Genomic DNA, 5,000 nt, shown 5'->3' on the forward strand with positions numbered 1-5,000 from the left:
TTTGGGAATGTGACCAAACTACATTGCCATCCGGCCCATAAACGACACCTCCATCTACAGGAATCCAACGAAACTACGCCAACCATACCTCCAAAACACGGCACCGCCATCTATGACAATGTGACGAAACCACATGCAATAGCTCCATCTACGCGAATCGGACGACACTACGTCCACCATGGCGAGCGCACCACAAACAAAAAGACCGCCATCTGCAGGTCCCCCGCAACATGACCTGCTGCACCGACGATACCGCCATCTAGGCGACGCCACGCCGACTACAACATCGCTAGGTCCCACAGTGCCCATTTTTCGACGCCACCCACACAGCCTGCATCATCTGTCCACCACAGGAGCCCCAACGCCAGTGCCTGCGCCGCACGAAGTCGTCGACCGACAATCGCTCCACCCGCACCCGCACGTGCCCCACTCCAACCGCCCAAATCGCAACTCCAGCGGATGAATGGCGGACTCTTCCCGCACTCCTATCGTGCAATCCACCCCTATATCTTGCGTTTCATGAAGAGTTATATCCAATATGCCATATTCCCGCTGTCCCTATACATGCTCTAAGTAGCTCGCTTGCTACAGCAGCAGCAGCACCACCTCCGCGCGCTTCCCTGGGGGCACTGAACCGCAGGACGCGAGACCCCACGCCCTGTGGCAAACAGGGCTCCTCGCAGAATATATACGGTCCCTACCCCGCACAACGATGACGGTGTGGGGGCCATTGTACGACACCGCTTCCTGCGGTGCCAACGCTGTCGTAGAGTCGATACTGCATCTTTGGTAGAAGGCAACCATTCCGCTGTAAATGAGTACGTCGCTCGTAGTTCAGTCACCTCGCAGCACTGCTCAGTAAACTATGCAGGCCCACATAGATAGATCAAATACGCAAATGCCCCTATACATGCTGAACGTCTGTGCAAACAAAACGAACCACACGTCACCCGCACACTCTATCACCCACACACTCTATCACACACTACTCTCTGCCTGTAACAAACACAGATACAATAATTAAGCACCGGCATGGACCAACGTCCGGTGCATCCTATCCGCCACAGTACACCAACCAGACTATGATAACCAGGCCAGGAGGTCCAATCATAAAACAGAATATCCCACTCGTCCGACAACCACAATTGCTCAGATAAGCCACCAACACCCACACATGTCCTACACAGGGGTGCACCCAACATCACCACACTGCCTCGTCTTACAGCACAAACACACTGGCAGGAATGAAACACACAGGTCTGCCGCAACCACAGACACGGCTCGCCCCCCCCTCTCACTGGCGGAAAGCGCATCCCGACGTGACATAACTCCTTTGACACACTGACGCTGCCTCGGGCATCCACGTCCTACGGTCGATATCAACGAACCTCACCCCCCCCCCCCCCCCCACAACACGCCATCCCATACCACATTGTGTACCGTACCCAAACCTAACGTGTACTGTACTACAACGCAATGTGTACCATAACACAACCCAGTTTGTACCTTAACCTAACCTATGTCACCTTAACCTAACCTATGTCACCTTAACCTAACCTATGTCACCTTAACCTAACCTATGTCACCTTAACCTAACCTATGTCACCTTAACCTAACCTATGTCACCTTAACCTAACCTATGTCACCTTAACCTAACCTATGTCACCTTAACCTAACCTATGTCACCTTAACCTAACCTATGTCACCTTAACCTAACCTATGTCACCTTAACCTAACCTGTGTTGCACCTTAACCTACCTCAATTTGCACCGCAATGTAACTCAATTTGCACCGCAATGTAACTCAATTTGCACCGCAATGTAACTCAATTTGCACCGCAATGTAACTCAATTTGCACCGCAATGTAACTCAATTTGCACCGCAATGTAACTCAATTTGCACCGCAATGTAACGCAATTTGCACCGCAATGTAACGCAATTTGCACCGCAATGTAACGCAATTTGCACCGCAATGTAACGCAATTTGCACCGCAATGTAACGCAATTTGTACCGCAATCTACCCCCATGTTGTGCCTTAACCTAACCCACGTTGTGCCTTAACCTAACCCACGTTGTGCCTTAACCTAACCCACGTTGTGGCTTAACCTAACCCACGTTGTGGCTTAACCTAACCCACGTTGTGGCTTAACCTAACCCACGTTGTGGCTTAACCTAACCCACGTTGTGGCTTAACCTAACCCACGTTGTGGCTTAACCTAACCCACGTTGTGGCTTAACCTAACCCACGTTGTGGCTTAACCTAACCCACGTTGTGGCTTAACCTAACCCACGTTGTGGCTTAACCTAACCCACGTTGTGGCTTAACCTAACCCACGTTGTGGCTTAACCTAACCCACGTTGTGGCTTAACCTAACCCACGTTGTGGCTTAACCTAACCCACGTTGTGGCTTAACCTAACCCACGTTGTGGCTTAACCTAACCCACGTTGTGGCTTAACCTAACCCACGTTGTGCCTTAACCTAACCCACGTTGTGCCTTAACCTAACCCACGTTGTGCCTTAACCTAACCCACGTTGTGCCTTAACCTAACCCACGTTGTGCCTTAACCTAACCCACGTTGTGGCTTAACCTAACCCACGTTGTGGCTTAACCTAACCCACGTTGTGGCTTAACCTAACCCACGTTGTGGCTTAACCTAACCCACGTTGTGGCTTAACCTAACCCACGTTGTGGCTTAACCTAACCCACGTTGTGGCTTAACCTAACCCACGTTGTGCCTTAACCTAACCCACGTTGTGCCTTAACCTAACCCACGTTGTGCCTTAACCTAACCCACGTTGTGCCTTAACCTAACCCACGTTGTGCCTTAACCTAACCCACGTTGTGCCTTAACCTAACCCACGTTGTGCCTTAACCTAACCCACGTTGTGCCTTAACCTAACCCACGTTGTGCCTTAACCTAACCCACGTTGTGCCTTACCCTGCTCTGTAATTGGCATATGACACGTTACATTAATGTATTGTTGTCCAACCGCAACCGGCTCAGAATGTTGTGTACACAGCTATGTGTCATCTCCCCATAACAGCTGCATTGCAGTGTGGTACGCCATAGAGACGTGTGGGAGTAATGGACGCAGTGGATGGCGATCAGCATGAGCCGTCGGTTCATGTAGTGGCGCGTGTATGCAGACGTAGTAGTCTCTTCTCACACAATGTGATAGCACGGTGCCCCGCGTTCCACATCTGCGACATGCTACAGAGGCCGGTTGACAGTTGGTCGCGCAATGGAGATCGCATATGTACGGGGGCACCTTCCACGTGCCCTCTAGTCGGGCACATTTTGTTGCGTGGATGTGAGCGAATGTAGTGTGTCTTGACACCTGACAGGCAGGCATGCAATAATAGTTGACTTTGCAAACGGGGATGGACGTGTACGTTTACTGGTGACGTTACGCAAATGAACAACTGGTAACCCGTTGTGGTGCGGTTGATCTTGCTGGAGGTACATCTGTGAGGGCAACGATCGGTACAGCTACGAAGCGGTCCCCACCATACCAACGAACGTGAATGTGAATCTGGGTGTGAAGCGATACGCGGCTGTGGGTGGGTGGGACTGTCCCCGGCCGGTGAGGGGGGGCCGCCCGGCGTGCTGGCCGCGCGGTGCGTGGGCGCACGCGCTACAGCCGGCTGGTGGGGGCGCCCAGTGGCAGGCGCGCCGGCCGACGGACGCGGCAGGCGGCGCAGCTGCGCGCCGGGGCACCCTGCGCGCGGCGCCGTGCAGCCAAAGTGGGTCCTCGCGGACCCGGTGCGAAGCGCGGTGGACATCTGCAGTGTGCTGGTCCGATTGAGGACTGTGTGCGTTGAGGATGCGCCGCCGCCCGGCACTCGGCGCCGCGACGCCGTCTGCTGCTCGGTCGCCCCAGCGGTTCTCGCTGGTGGTTTGTATCGCAGTTGTGCGGACGTGTTGGCACGTGCGCTGTGCTGGGAGAGTTCGCTTCGGCACCCACGTGGGGCCTTTGCCCTTCTGTGGCGCTGGCGTTGGAGCTGCCGGTCACCGTAGGTGGCGCGTGTTGTCTCCCGCCGGCAATGCCACGACAGCACGCTCCCGGGCCTCTGTCGGCAGCGGCAAGCTCAGTTGGGAGCACGGGTGGTCGCACCTAAAGCGTCTACTCGCCTAACTCCGGGCGATTGCGCCTCTCTCGAACCCGACCAAGTACTTAGGACGGCGCTGCGCGCCGCCGGGACCTGAGAGGGTTTCGAGGTGTATTGTGCAGGGGAGCCCAGCCTCCTCCTGTTTGCAGAATAATTGAGCGGACGCTTGCGTGTTCGCGCGGGCCCCCGGGACACACTCCCGGGCGGCCGGCTGCTCAGCTCTAGTTGACGCAGCTCCCTGGTTGATCCTGCCAGTAGTCATATGCTTGTCTCAAAGATTAAGCCATGCATGTCTCAGTACAAGCCGCATTAAGGTGAAACCGCGAATGGCTCATTAAATCAGTTATGGTTCCTTAGATCGTACCCACGTTACTTGGATAACTGTGGTAATTCTAGAGCTAATACATGCAAACAGAGTCCCGACCAGAGATGGAAGGGACGCTTTTATTAGATCAAAACCAATCGGTCGGCTCGTCCGGTCCGTTTGCCTTGGTGACTCTGAATAACTTTGGGCTGATCGCACGGTCCTCGTACCGGCGACGCATCTTTCAAATGTCTGCCTTATCAACTGTCGATGGTAGGTTCTGCGCCTACCATGGTTGTAACGGGTAACGGGGAATCAGGGTTCGATTCCGGAGAGGGAGCCTGAGAAACGGCTACCACATCCAAGGAAGGCAGCAGGCGCGCAAATTACCCACTCCCGGCACGGGGAGGTAGTGACGAAAAATAACGATACGGGACTCATCCGAGGCCCCGTAATCGGAATGAGTACACTTTAAATCCTTTAACGAGTATCTATTGGAGGGCAAGTCTGGTGCCAGCAGCCGCGGTAATTCCAGCTCCAATAGCGTATATTAAAGTTGTTGCGGTTAAAAAGCTCGTAGTT

At 54.0% G+C, this 5,000-nt stretch overlaps 1 non-coding gene across 1 annotated transcript in view; it reads left to right on the top strand.

Annotated features, from left to right (window-relative positions):
• The first annotated feature begins 4,349 nt into the window (after positions 1 to 4,349).
• The window catches only part of LOC126150703 (small subunit ribosomal RNA), a 1,909-nt gene continuing 1,258 nt past the window's right edge, over positions 4,350 to 5,000 (top strand). The window contains exon 1 of the ribosomal RNA XR_007531572.1: positions 4,350 to 5,000. This exon is cut by the window's right edge and continues 1,258 nt beyond it. This is a non-coding gene — a ribosomal RNA (small subunit ribosomal RNA).

The sequence above is a fragment of the Schistocerca cancellata genome, unplaced genomic scaffold (assembly GCF_023864275.1).
Source record: "Schistocerca cancellata isolate TAMUIC-IGC-003103 unplaced genomic scaffold, iqSchCanc2.1 HiC_scaffold_995, whole genome shotgun sequence".
NCBI classification, from domain to species: domain Eukaryota; kingdom Metazoa; phylum Arthropoda; class Insecta; order Orthoptera; family Acrididae; genus Schistocerca; species Schistocerca cancellata.